Genomic DNA, 742 nt, shown 5'->3' with positions numbered 1-742 from the left:
CCCAGCCGTGACGGCCGCTGCCTTGGGAGCATCCTGGCGGGAGCGCTGGTCCTGGCTGTGAGCTGATGATGGAGTGCCGGAGGTGGCAGGGAAGCACGCTGGGTGCAGAGGGAGCAGCAGAGCGTTTGGTGCAAGGGGAAGCAAGCAGGAGCACAGCCACCAGCACGCACTTGCCTGTGCCGGGTGCTGGGCATGCAGGGGCAGCCTTGGGACAAACCCAATCGGTTTGGAAGCCCCGGGATGGGAACACCGGTCACCCCAGCTGCTGCAGAGCGCCTGACACTTCACCTCGCAGTGGTATGTGTCTCCCGAGAGGACTCGCGTAGCTGTACATGCTCGTACGAGCCCGTGCCCATGTGCTCACACACACCCCCCTCCTTGTGCACCGCAGCTGTGCTCTGTGCATGTCCCCTGCGTGTTCATTCCCACCCCATCCCGCCCGCACGGCTGCCTGGAAGCAGCAGCGCTGCCCAGCACAGCGCTGATCCCCGTCTCTTGTGTGGGTGCACAGGGTGGCAATGCAATATCAGGAGATCATCTGGGAACGCGGTCCGTTCCTCTGGCAGCACTGTGTTCTGTTCCTTATTCCCATCCCTGGGGTGGTGCTACAGGTGGGCAATTGTTCCAGCTGCCAGCCTGAAAGGCAAAGGAACAAGATTTAGCTTCCTGCTACTTGAGTTAGAGAAAGTGAGCATTCATTCACTGCTGGCAGGAGCAGAGCCACCCGCCGCGGGGGGCGCCA

Source organism: Nestor notabilis, unplaced genomic scaffold (assembly GCF_000696875.1).
Source record: "Nestor notabilis isolate BGI_N333 unplaced genomic scaffold, ASM69687v1 scaffold17385, whole genome shotgun sequence".
NCBI lineage: Eukaryota > Metazoa > Chordata > Aves > Psittaciformes > Psittacidae > Nestor > Nestor notabilis.
Note: the sequence above shows the minus strand (reverse complement) of the source record.